Below are 13,534 nucleotides of genomic sequence, written 5' to 3'. Positions count from 1 at the left end.
ATATGTAGGAACATTCAGTGAGAGTAAGAGTACACATTTTGATTACATAGGGCATCACAAATGTAGGTCTTTTCACATCATGCAACATCCTCCTTTGAAATCATACATTATTTCAACATATGATGTAAAGCTCAACATCCTCCTTTGAAATCATGTAACAAGTGCCAGGGCACAGTGTCCGGGGAAGAGATGCAACCCAACGGCTATGGTATTCCATCTTCCCCGCTTTATGCGGGGGGAGCCCGCCATGCCGCTGTAATTACTCCCTCACCCTCCACCATAGCCCTCGTCACCCATCACACAGAGCTCCGGAGTATGGAGTGATCCACGAGTGTCCTCTTCGACTTTTACTCCCAGAGTATCCATTTCCTGTGTTGAGGAAACCTCAGGATCATCCGAGTCATAGAGTGGGTACTCTGCTTCGAACTTCTCCTCTTCCTCTGGAACACAGTCACTGTCTTGAGGTGTGGACGTGGGCGTGTAGGAGGGGCTGGGCCACCCTGACTCATTGACAGGCTCAGATTACTCCTCAGAGCAAGGCAACTCCTCCTCCTTTGTGCCTATTTCGTCCAGAGAGTCCAATCCGGGACCCAGGAGCGACAACAGTCCCTCCTCACCCTGGCTCGGAGAATCCTGAGACTGAGGGGGTGTTCCCTCTGGAGATGGGAATGGCTCGTAGAGGTAGCACCAGTCTTTGCCCTTGCAGCCAGTACGGCTCACCCCCATCCTGATGATCAATGAGAAATTCCATCAATTCCACCCCCATTTTTGGCCTGGTAGTGGCCAACGGGTCGTGTCCCTCCGTTACCTCATTCCAGTGCACCACCATGCTATTTGCAAGGGGCACATTGATCCCACTTGGTAGCACACCGGGATGATGAAACAGTGGCCTTTCATCTACCAGATAGGGATCGCCACTGGCCGTCAGTTTAATTATCCCACATTCATATCTATCGTGGGCATCTTTCATCAGGATCCCCTTTCTTTGGACCACGGTTGCTTTAGTATTAACTCCCATTTGATCATTTCTGTGGAATCTCCCCCACACTGCCGTGGGTAATGACATGCAACATGCCCTTCTCATAGGATACGGATTATTTCCCAAATATTCTTCCTCCCCTGAAACTTGTGCTACATCCCACAGAGTTTGTCGCTTTCTCCTGTAGCCCCGTCTTTGTCCTGTTCTATCTTGACTTATTTTGAGCCAAAATAGCGCCTCTTTTCCCCCAGGTTTTTCACTATAGTGGCCTGATGCCCAGACCCCTGGATCTTTTCGATGCTTGTTTTCAATTTCATCATTATGATCATCCCACCATTTTTGCTTCGGCTGTGACACTTCATAGCCTCTGGGCAAAAGGCCATTGTCCTAGGGAGGAGAAGACAGAGGCTACGTCTCCTTCAAAATATCATCCATCTCTATACCATCCTTAATTTTTGGAGGATCGGTAATATATTTCTTTATGATCCTCTTGGGCATTCTGTATCTTTGCCCTACTACGAATGACACAAAACAAGCTCCAATCCAATAGGTTTGTTTGTGTAGTATAATTTGTATGATGCCTGCCATTAAAAAGGACCCCCAGGTTAATACCAAATGTAAAATATATTTTCTGCATCCAGAGGGCCATTTAAGGGCCAAAAAGTTGAAGAAAGTTGCAACAGCAAGGGAATATATTCCTTCTCCTATGAATCTATACACATTTTCTGCTGTTGTTTTGAGCCGCACGATAGTAAATATCATATCCAAGGTATACATTGTAGCTGCGGCTAGGAAAAGCTCATCTGCCCATCCTATTATTGGGAGTCCACCTTGTGCTAATATTAAAAGCACTCAACTAGTATGCAAAGGAGATATCCTCAACAGGCATCGATTGAGGAGTACTTATTAGTAATGCATATCATTAAGACTAGTCATACACATACTTTGGTAAGGTCTATTATGTCCTGTTTTCTGCTGATTAATAATAGTGCAAAAATTTCATACGCTAGAATTGTCCAGTCTGTATTCCTTGTATCATATGCATCATAAGAAGAGTACGCTAATCGTCTTCTCTCTTCTTCAATCTCGTATGAGAGTAAACTCTCTTTATTACAAGACCTATTCCATCCCGAGGTTATTCCTTCAGGAATAGGATACAACATGGTTGCATTGGTCGTATTACTTACCGGTTCCCGAGATCCGGTACCCGGTATCATCAATGAAAAAGAGTCAAAGATTCCTGCCATCTCTCAAGGGTCTTTACTCCTCTCTTGCCAAGCTGCGTCTGTGTGTTGGTTTGCTGACTGATCTTGTAATATCTAGTCTTGGCTTCTTGTTTTGACTTAGTTGTCCTTGAGACTCTCAACTCCCTCCGACTCCCTAAGGAAAGTCCTCCCTTGATAGGGAGAAACACAAAGAAACATAACACCTGACTAACACACTTTTCCCTATATTCCTATAATAAAGTAGTTCCTTCACTCTTGAAAGCATCTTTTCTTGCCTTCTTCATCCGTATATCATTAAAGTGCTCCTCAACCACTTGTTTTTCCAATTTTTTCTTCCTGATATCATTCTGCTTACCTAACCATAGGCATAATTTTCTACAACAATTCAAAATTGTAAATATTTTCCGCAATACAGCCATAGCAATCAAAATTCCTATCGCCAATATCACCCACTTCAGATACTTAATCCACCACCAGGTATTTTTAGCTGTATCAACTATCCCCTTTTTGATACCTTGTGTTGTAGCACCTATCATCATGCTACCAAATAGCTGCCAACCTGGAATTCCTGACCCCTTTTTGTCAATACTTATTTCACGATAACTATGTAATCCAATAGCCTCACAGTCGAACGTATCATCAATGGGTACACTCTTTTCGTCCCTGTAATCTAATTTCATATGGGCACAACTCCTTTCATTATCAAGGGGTATGTACCATGGGCTATCACGCTCCATTCTCATTTTCTTTATGTCCGACTGCCATTCATTAATCCCAGCCACAGTTTTCTCCCTATTTGGCAAGTTAATACCATCGCAGATAATATTTCTAATGGCTCGTAGTCTGTCATGCATCAATCCACCTATATCAACACCTTGTAACCAGCCTATTGAAGCCACATGTGAAGGCCAATGTGGGACTCTAACATGTTTACCAGGGATTAGGCATATACTTTCCCTATTAGTTCTTAACATTTCCTGACCTCCAAAAGCATAATTTGCAGTTACCGTCTTCTTTAACCTGTCAATCAGTGTTTTATTAGACACACATTCCCAATTATCTTTTATCTTTCTACAGGGTCGCCATTTCACATCAGCAGAATTCCAAATGTCTTCAATATACATTTCCCCATCCCTAATAACTGGCCGTGTACCAATTCTTTCCACACCAGCCTTCCTAGTGATAGTCAAATTCCATGTTTCATCCATGGGCAACCATCTCAACTGATGCCATTCAACATCCGGTCTGCCAAATTGTCTCATTTGATTTTTCACCATCCCAATTTGTTATAGGTGCTGTAAGAAAAAGAGATCTCTCAGTGGTATACATATTTATGGCCTGATACGGAAATGGTGACTGTAAGGTATCTTTCCAAAACCACTTTCCGTCTTGCTTCTCATATTGCTTGATAGTATGCAGGAAATCAGGCAGCAGCTGTCTAATTTTAGCATCCTTCTGCCGATGTTTCCTAAACACATACTGTTTCCCATTTTTCCATGATGTCAATCTTTCTGCCCAAGGGGAAATCCAAACCTCCCCTTCATTGTCACTACTGGGACTTTCCCTTCTTTCTAAAAATGCCTTGTATGCTCGATAATTTTTTTCTATATCCATCCACTGCCTCCTAGGTCCGTATGATGTCTTTGTCAAATAGGAATAGAAAGATTCCATTGAATACCTCCTGTGTATATCTCGCAACACTATCTGACTGCTCTCTGACAGGATATCCTTTCTGGGCCTTCCCCAATCACTAACGTTTTCAATTTTAATTTCATCAGTAAACAAACCTTCATCACCAGTTATCTCAATCTTCCCCTTCCAATTGTATGTATTTCTTTCCATAAAAAGTTTCAAACCATCATGATCAACAGGCGACTGCGGGTAAGCTAGAAACTTGTGTACAATTTCCTCACTTCCTTGCGGGAGTGCCATCATATAAGGGATGATTAGGTGCTTCATTGACAATGTATCAAAACTATCCCAACCGTCACCTTTTCCTAGGACCATTCCTGCCAACTGAAACCACTCCCATGCCTCAAAATACACTCTTGGTGTCGTTTTAGCTTCTTCCCTGACATCAGACAAATTCTGAGGCAGGTGCCTACTGCAGTACCACATTGCTATTTCCCAATTTTCTCCTCTAAAGGGCCAAATAGGATAGCACTCCTCTGTCACACAATCAGGCTTTACTTCTACCAATAACTGATAAATGTTGTCTACTCGTGTTATTAAAGATTAAAGATTAAAGATTAAATCGGGCTTTCGCCTTTAATTGGCCATGTAATGTTAGTACATTATTGGAATTTGTCTTCTGCACTTAACCCATCCCTGAGGAGCAGTCGGCAGCCATTTTGCGGCGCCTGGGGAGCAGTTCGGGGTTAAGGGACTTGCTCAACATCCCACAGTGACGGCCCCGGTGAGGCTTGAACCGGCAACCCTCCGATTACAAGCCCAGCGTCCTTAACCACTAGGCCACCACTCCCCTATACTAGGCCACCACTCCCCTATATCTTCCTGTAGGTTTTCAGACAGACATTTTCTGGCCTCTTTCCACCAGGCCTTCTGGTATTTTTCAACCCATTCCTTATAAGCCACCCCTGTCGCCATAGGTACGGCTATTCCAATTGTCTGCCTAAAACAATTACCCCACCTATCAGCCGGATTCAAGACCTTTTTCTTAGCATCATATCTAGTTTGGCATGGCATCTCATTTTTTTGTTGCTTATTTGTCTCTTTTCACAAAAACCTTTGTTGAACTCTAGGAAATGTATTAATAAATTGCATCAGGTGTGATTTATCTTCCTTCTCCGCATAATACATGCCATCTTTTCCCTTTTTATAATCTTGGTGTCTGGTGCCAACATTTCCCTGTCGCATTCCCCATACATGCCCTGCGTTATTGCCAGAAACCTAATACTTCCCAGGATGTATTTCCTTTGGTCAAAGACATTATTCTCTCCAGTTCCCAATGGTAATGGTACTTCCCTGTCTGCCTCCGGGGTGTATACATTGCAGCCCCGGCATTTCACTATTTTTTCTTTGACCGTACGCTTTATTGATCCTGTCTTTTCCAATTCAATCCATGTTTTAACTCCGGTAGACGTCATTAGTGTCAGAATTATTACGATCAATGTCACTATTACAATTTTTGTAATAATTCCCATTTTTAAGGTGTCCTCCCATTGCGCCTTCATTTTCTGCCTCTTTCTATTTTTCTTGGCAATCTGGTATGGGGTAAGTTTTCTTTCCCTCAAATCCCTTGCATAATCCATCTCCCACAATGTGTCTTTGGCATTTTGAGAGTAATACTTGCGGTGCCACCACAGGCGTAGCTTCTCCACCTTCCCGGGTGACATGGCTTTTCTCTGTAACGAGAATACAGCCAAAATTACTTCATTTCTGTTTAGTCAGAATCACAGCATAGTTTTATTTTATACTTTAATTAATAACTTAGCTAGCAACCCTATTTATTTTTATTTTCCCTCTTTTTGCCCGGCGCCATATCTTTTCAGTTCATTGTATACGAGGGTTACTGTATTTCTCCTAATTTTTATTCTTTCATCTCTACTCCAGAGATGTCATCATCCTTTTTAACAATATGTTTTTCTTTGCGTTTTCGTTTAAACGCCCCTTGGAGAAACCCCTTTTTGTCTTTTTTAGGTTTCTTCTTCTCAGGTTCGGGCAGCTGGAATGTTACTTCCTTTACTGCCTTTGGACCTTCGTCCCCTTTTCCTTGGATTTCCGCCTCTATCCAGGTAGCCTGAGGTTCTAATTCCTTTTCCTCTATAAAAGGGTCCTGCCCTTCTTCCTGTGCCGCTAGTCGGCGTGTGACCCAATCATTAATCCACTTTAGGCGTCTCCTCTTTTGCTTGGGAGCCACTCTGAGTTTTTGTGATGTCCTAATGAGACACCCATCTATTCATAACTTTGCCCCCATCGCCACCAGTTTGACAATGGGGTGCTCGTCTGTATAAGTCCTTTGATACAGGGCTTCTACTAGTAATGTTACTTTCCTGTACTCTGGTTTTTCACCTCGGGTGCAAGACAGCACCTCTATTTCTGTTCTTATTACTTTTACTAAAAGCAGATGCCCACTTGGGGGCACAGATCCTGTAGTAATCCAGTCTTTTTGAGACCCTCTTATTGACTGTGGTGTCCATTCCAGGGTCTCACCCTTCTGAGGGCAGACCATCATTTCCCCCAGGATTTCCCCGATGTTGGACAAGTCTAATTTGTCCTTCATCATTCGCTTTTTCTCCCTCTTTAATATTGGGATTCTCCAGCCATCCTGCAGGCTGGCGATAATTCCCGCTTTATGGGCCCAAATACCTTCCTCAATTCCCTTATTCATCTTCCCTGCTATCTCCATCACTAAGCTGGTATCAGGTAAACTTCCTATTTCCTGTTCTTTAGCTTGTGTTCCTGGAGCCCATAGCTTCTCTGGATTTCGCTTTTCTCTATGTTTAAAGTTCCTATCAGTCCTATGGGCCAACAGGACAGCTAGTTCCATTCTAACTTTATCATTGCAGAGCAAGAACTCCCCATTTTTTCCAGCTCTACATTGACAGGGCGAGTTATGCTCATCTATCCTACAGCATAGGAATCTTTGTCCCTGGTTTTCCCAACAGGTAGGGCAAAACGCTATTCAGCAGCTCCACAGAGCTCCACCCCCACCTGCAAACCATCGGGACAATGATCTATCCTGATTCGTCTCTCCTTTCTCCTGCCTTGCCCATAGGAGGCAGAATGTCTCTTTTCGGCACAGACAACACTCCCCCGGAGAATAATCATGTTCCAAAGGCAGGCTACCCAGGGAATGCCCCGGGTGCAGTATTTTCACACTGCACACCTCCTCCCATGGAGCCACGAGTATTATCAGACCCATAGTCAGATGAGCCTGATCCGGTACGACATGGTAAAATTCTTTTGGACCCAGATCACCTTCAGGAATCCCCCACGTAGGGAGCGAGACGCAAAGCGCTCTTTTTTCCTTCAAGTAACCTGGTTCCCACATTATCCCACTCTCTCCTGCACACACATCTCCTGATCCTTCAATTACTTCCCCGCAACTTAAGTCTAACCTGTTGCGGGTGATATCGTCCGCCATCTGTCGTGACTATGACGTTACCTTTTTGGCTTTTAACCGTTCGGTATTCCTCCCCCCGATTAATCCACACCTCGTCACCTTCCTGTAAAACAGGGAGGTCTGGTATTAACTTGGGTTTTAGAGGACGCGGTTTCGGTAAGCTCAGTAATTGGTTTATCCTGAACTGTTATCGCTTCTTTAGCAGCCCTTACCCCCCTCTCAGCTACCCCGTTGGTGTTAGACTGATGGGGGATAGACAGCGTATGTGTTAGACCGAGATTGTTTACCAACGTTTCGAATCTACTTCCAGTAAACATTGAAGCGTTGTCAGTTCTTATTTCTTTTAACGTGACATTTCCTTCTAGATAACTTAGGAGACACCTTTCAGCCTCCTGTAAATCCTTTTTTAGCAGGACTTTGTCCGCTGCCAGCTTAAGGATTTCCATTCCTTCTTGTTGATTTTCCATGTCTAACTGTAATTTTATGGTATCCATTGTTTGATTCGCATCCTGTATTAGACTCGCTGAGTCTATTTCTCCATATCCATCTCCACCCTGTGTCATGCTCGGCAAGTTGGAGGTCGGGTGATATTCATCGTCACCCGAAAAATTATCCTCTATTAAATTAGGGTCTCGCCATTGTTGAGGGTGGCCATTCCCATTTCCATTTTCATCCTCCTCTGATTGCGCTATATCAGGTATATAGCGATCCATTATTTCCCGTACTCCATCCATCCCCTCACTTTCAGCGGGCGGAGATGTGGGCATTATTCGAGGAGTATTATATTTCTCCAGTTGTTGCCTTGCCTCATCATACACAGTTTTTGATTCCACGTCTGTGTATGGAGGGGGCTCCTGTTTTGATTTTTGTGATTATCCATCCTTTGAGGAGTGTCTTGGTCTTGAGCGAGACACAACTCTCCCAGGCGAATCCACTCTCCACTGTAGTGAATTGTCTGTTACTTTTTCCGGCTGTGGTACGTACCGCGAGACTACCCCTACTACTCGTAGGTAGTCTTCCTTTTTCGCTAGGACCCAGATTACTCTTCTGGCTGAGTCCGCGCCTATCCATCGCATTGCGGCAATGAACATAGCCATTTCTGCAGTTTCATTGGCATTTTCATTCCTGCCAATTCAGCAATTATTACATCCCCCAACGCTGCTCGGACAAACGTTATATTTTCGAAGCGAATTGCCTGTATATTCCTGTCAGGCCGTCTAGAGGAATTTGACACTTCTAATTCTCCTCCTAACGAGTGACGCCTGCCTCGCGTCAACTGGCCCGGAGAACTATATCCTCCTGCAGCCATTATTATACCTTTATTACTTGTGTCGTATCGATGCGTATCTCACAAGCGGAACCTGTGGTCGTTCCTAGCGTACGTACTTATTAGAGTTGTTTCCACTAACAATTTATTCCCACAGGATTTAAAATTGGCAAACTCTCACCGATACTTAGAACGAATATTTCCTATTGCAGTTATCTGACTAAATAACTACTTCACTGAGATTTTGGATTTTCAGATATTTCCAAGGTTGATCAGGCCTTGTCAATCTATCTTACTTATCCATTAATCTCTGTATCCCAGCTAATTTATTCACTCTTTGTTCCGATGCCACAATATTTTATTGAGTAAGAGACTCTTATCCACACTACGGGCTCCAATGGGTTCGACCACCGGTCTCAGTACTCTTTTATTTCCTGGACCTGTGGTTCTATTGGATGTCCACTCGTTGGGCAACCATGGCGTGTGGAGCGCAAAAGCTTTATGAGATTTCTAAATATAGCCTTAGGACTACAAATTCCACCTCAAAGCCCCATATTTTGCTAAATCTCTTTCTTTTTACTCAATAACCTAGTTTGATCAGGTGTGTGTTGCTACTACAGGAGTTATCCCTAGTTAGAGATGAGAAATGTGTCTACAAGGTATAACAACCACACATGATCACAAAAGGATCGTGTGCAGTCCCCTTGCTCTTACCAGAGGTCTAGGAGCGTGTCCTCGAGCCCACGGGCTCCTGTCCCGATCAGAGATTGAAGAAGACTTCTTCTTGGTTCAATTAATATTTATTCAAGATTACAAAATAACAAATACAAAAGTTTCTAAATTGACTTAAGGTCCTAATCAAATAATATAACTAAAAAGTCCTAAGGACAAGTATAATGATTCTTAAAAGGTTAAGTAACAAAACCAAGGCTTGTAGAAAAAAGCTAAAGCAGAAGCAGAAGCTGGAGCAAAAAGCAAAAAGCCCCGTCTTGCATATTCACATGGCTTATATAGTTTTCCCCTGACCACTCAGGAAGCTGAGTTTTTCCATCCAGCCTCCTGACCTCACAGGAAACTGAGTTTCATCAAGCTGATACACGTTGTCACTTCACGTGACGGGGCCTTATGCCTTACTAAAACCACACTCAAGCCTTTCTCTACTCAAGCCTTAATATGTAGGAACATTCAGTGAGAGTACACAGTTCTGGTTACATAGGGCATCACAAAAGTAGGTCTTTTCACATCATGCAACAACAATATATCCCAATATTAAAGTATAAGGCGAATATTGTGATTGTTTTTTTTTTAAATATATGGCTTAAGAAACAACTTATCTGTACATGTGTACACCTTCATGAGAACGTTACGTATAAAATATATTTTATTGGCATATTTTACACTCAAAACATTGGCTTTAACATGCCATGTGCCAACAACTTAAAATAAAAAAAATGACATACAATCTGCCTGTGGCTTTTAAACCAACCAACTCTGACTTTAGTACAACTTAACTGAGGTATATGCCTATGACAACAAATAAATGCAGAAAGTTAGTACTTTCTTTTTAGATTTTATTGAAGAAACACAAGCTGGTCAACATGTCCAGGTTTCAGCACGTCTTTGTGCAGTTACAATGTGTCCTGTATTGGAAAAGACTTTCCTAGTTAAATAAAGGTAAAAAAAAATTGATATGGATGAATTTTTAATTGATCCGAGAATCGCGCGACGTAATATCGTGATATTTCGCCAAATTTTTTTTTAACACCGCTACTTGTGAGTAAATTCTCTCGTCTTTTCAGAAGGAATACCTTTGATTTATTGATCCATGATGCCAACACTGTATGTTATTAAAAAAAATGTTAAGGGATCGTCCCCAGCAGCTTTAACAAGTTAACTGGTACAAAACAGACCATGAGTTTCAAGTCCAGTCCTGTAGAATAGAAAAGGAATATTTCACAATTTTAAAATTTAAAAAAAAAAAAAAAAAAAAAAAAAAGAAAGTGCATAAAATAATCAACAGGTAGGGTGATTATGCCACGTTAAATGGTTTCCACACGCAATATATAACGTATTTATTCAAAGAAAAAATAGAAAGCAATAGTTCCAACATTGTTCCTCATGAGCACCAAGTGTAAGTGTTTTCCTTTGTTGGAATATACTTATAAAGCTGATTGGTTTGAGTCTCATTGCATAATATATAGAGAACAAACCCCAAAGGTCACCATAGGAAAGGAAGACACAGGTTAAAGCCTTAATGGTATCAGACACATCTATCGCCACTCTGTACAGTCACTTTGGGATCAGGTGTTTGTTTTTAACGTCAAAAGTCAAGCAGCAGATCCCCTCACATATTTTCTGTATTTCTGTCCAGCTTTAAAACTTCCCTCCCATTAATGTGTACACTTCTATCCAATGTTGTTTATTTGCAGTTTCTCTCTTTTTCAGATTATGCCACTAGTTATCTTTATGTATTTATGGTTCGTTTGCTGTTGAAAGCAAACAACAGGGGTCTGACACACTGGAAGTTGTAAAATAAAGTGCAGTAGTGCCGTCACGTTGCCTTCTTTTCACAAATTATACAAATAAATGTTTGTTTTCACTGTAGCTCAGTTCATCATCTTTGTGCAATAGCCACATGTGGCCACTAGGGGCACAAGAGTCCAAAGAGACAGCAGTTTGAACAAAATACAATCTTTATTCAATATGTACATTACATACAAAGCAATACTACAAGGCTTTCTACACATTCACTGTATGAACTCTACCAGCCTTTAAAACTTCCACGAGTCCCGTCCTCCAGGGTTAAAGAGAAGGACGCGTCAAAGAAATATTACCTTAATAACAAGGACAAAAAGTTGTATTTGGCATTGTGTTGATTTTGTTTTTATATATATTAACAAAAAAAAAAAAAAAAAAAAAAAAAGGTGCTTGGACTGTGTTTTTTCTCCCTCGTGCACAAACAAAAATGCTACAGTAAGTGCGAGTAGCCCTAAATGGATTCATCATCTTTGAACTTGAATCAACAAGAACACAACAGAAGCACGTGATCAAATGGGTCCAGGTTTTAGTTTGGAGTGTGGAGGATTTAGGGATCACCAACTCTGGAAGCTGTTCATTTATTTATGACAAAATACACAAAACTTTTGCTGTAAACGTCACAAAATGTGACAAACATGTTTGTTAAGGAGAAAAAAATAAATAAAAATCTGCTCACAGTAAATGAAGAGTGTTTGGTTTCAAGAGAAAAGGATGAAATACTGAAAGATTTCAATGAGCATGTTGCCCTTGGCTCCACATATCATTAGCATTACTGGTGTTTGTTGAGATTTAGCTTCTCACATGTGACCTAACTGCCTTGTTAAAGCGAACCACTAGTTAGCTTAGCATAAAAACCCATTATGATAATAATCCAGACAGCTCTTAAGCAAATTGTATTATTTTTAAGATCAGAAAATATAAGGCAGCACACCGCTAACTATTTAGCAGGTGTGTGCCCTTAGCTAAACCTATTTACCATCCATAATGCTACGCTAATTTAATCAAAGCTAATAGCTTTAAAAATAAAAAATGTGGCATTGTTTAGCCAACTACCCACTGTAGTTGTGTTTTTAACCCAGCTTTACTAATCTGTTGTAAATAAGAGAAGAGATTGGATTTAGGGCTAGCGGTTGATACCAATTTAGCATAGCCCATTTCTGACACTTTGACAATTAGGGTTAGCCTATTAAGGTGTTTCTTTTAGCTAGAAGCAGCAAGCTTTAAAACAGCTAAAGTCTGATTTAAAGGGTCTGTTAGTTATTATTAATCTAGTTATGATTACACTGAACACAAACAAAAAAGCATTGGGTATTTCAGGCATTCCTACTGAACGCAGTAAACGTGTGCACTCGATTATAATATCCTCTCATAATTTAAAGAAAGCCACACAAAGCAATTTCATAAGTGAATCCATGTGGAGTTTAGTCAGTGAGTGACGCTGGTCATGCAGAGGACTGAGTAAGTGTTCAGCTCACAGTGATTCCTCACTTCCTTTAACAAACTACTAGAAACAGCCATTTTTTTTAAATATAGAAAACTAGATGTAATCAACTCTGCGCTCAGAATAAGTGCCATCACTGTACGAGCTTGAAGCCACAATATTACATCTAAAGAAATGCATTTGATATGAAGTTTTAAAGAATTGGTGATGAAATGGACCTTGTTTTAACGCGTGTAAAAAAAATCATCTGTGCATCTTTAGTGATGAAGCTGAAATGAAGAGGCCCGTTAACAGTCAGAGTAGATGTGTTGTTGACCTGATGAGCATGAATATCACAGTAAAGACGTTAAGGGTAAGTTAGGCTGAGTGAGCACCAGTGGGATTTGGTGAAAGCAGAGGTAAACATGTGGACTTAAAGGTCTGAGCAGAGCAGCGAGTGGACAAACATTCCCTCATACGCTGCCGTGTTACACTACAGTATATACTCAGAGCGCTGACATTCATTGCAATGTCATTTTAGAGAGAAAAAAAAAAAAAAGCTTTCCATCCTTTCTTTTTGTTGCAGGATTGACCAAAAAAAAAAAAAAATCTCTCTTAAAAAAAGATAGAAAAATTCTAATCTGTAATTTGACATCAGTACAGATACACCTTCATATCTTTACGCAGATGAAAACTAAATATGGAGTTTGCCTTTGAAAGAGAAACATTAGATGGACACAGAGCACAGCCATAAGTCAATGAGGTTTATCACATGGAGACGTGTTCTGCTAAACTCATCCATACTCATTCACAGGTGCTAAATGGTACTGGATCCTAATTTACCGTCTCACCAGTTTAATAATCTGATTGGTCAGCATTTCAAAGTCAGATAAAATGAAATAGAATCTCAATGTTGTGTTCAGACTCAGGTGTGTCAGAGCACAGAATCTGAAACAGGAAGTGTAAACATAGCTGCTGTACGTGTGCTGAAGAAAGTGGAAAAGGACACAATCTGAAC

Source organism: Gouania willdenowi, chromosome 6 (assembly GCF_900634775.1).
Source record: "Gouania willdenowi chromosome 6, fGouWil2.1, whole genome shotgun sequence".
NCBI classification, from domain to species: Eukaryota; Metazoa; Chordata; class Actinopteri; order Blenniiformes; family Gobiesocidae; genus Gouania; species Gouania willdenowi.
Note: the sequence above shows the minus strand (reverse complement) of the source record.